Source organism: Scyliorhinus canicula, unplaced genomic scaffold (genome assembly GCF_902713615.1).
Source record: "Scyliorhinus canicula unplaced genomic scaffold, sScyCan1.1, whole genome shotgun sequence".
Lineage (NCBI taxonomy): Eukaryota > Metazoa > Chordata > Chondrichthyes > Carcharhiniformes > Scyliorhinidae > Scyliorhinus > Scyliorhinus canicula.
Window position 1 is genome coordinate 955,368 of NW_024055512.1, and position 977 is coordinate 956,344.

Below are 977 nucleotides of genomic sequence, written 5' to 3' on the forward strand. Positions count from 1 at the left end.
GTTGTGAATGGGTCCTTTCCCTCTCCAATATAAATGTTGTCTTTCCCATGTCCAGGTTTGAATAGGTCAGCTCCCTGACGAGATTAAAGAGTGTTTTTTCGCTGTCCAGATATGTATGGTTTGTTCCCTTTCCAGTTTGAGAGAGTATTTCCCCTGTCCAGTTGTAAATGGGTCAGTTCACTCTACAGATTTGCAGATTTTAGTGTGTATTTCCACTGCCCACATATAAATGGTCAGTTCCCCAGACTGTTTGAGGGAAAATTTCCCCTGTCCACTTCTGAATGGGTCATTTGCCTCTGCGGGTTTGAGTGTGTCTTTCCCCAATCCACTTGTGAGGGAGTCTTTCACTATCCTGTTGTGAATGGGTCAGTTTTCTCCTCCGGATTTGAGTGTGTCTTTCCCCTATCCTGTTGTGCAAGATTTTTTCCCTGTCTAAACTTGTGTTTGATCCCTGTCCAGTTCTGAATATGTGAGTTCCACGTCCATATTTGTGTGTGTCTTTGCCCTGTACAGTTGTGAATGGAACAGGTCCCTGTTGAGATTTGAGTGTGTCTTTCCACTTTCATGTTGTGAAAATATTGTGCTCTGTCCAGATTTGATTGTATTTGTTCCCTGTCCAGTCCCCAATGTGTCAGTTCATGTTCCAGATTTAGGTATGCCTTTCCCCTGGCCACTTTTGAGGAAGTGTTTCTCCTCCCCAGCTGCGAATGGGTCAGTTTCCTGTTCAGATTTGAATGTGCCTTTCCCTTGTCCAGTTGTGAATGGGTCTGTTCCCTGTACAGAATCGAGTGTCTTTCCCCTGCTCAATTATGAATGGGTCAGCTCTGAAACTGGATTAGAATGTGGCTATCGCCTGTCCATTTGTGGTAAGGTCAGTTCCCTGCCCAGACTGGTGTGTGACCTTCCTCTGTCCAGTTTTGTATGGTCGGTTCCCTGTGCCGTTCTGAATGGGTCAGTTCCCTCACCAGATTTGAATG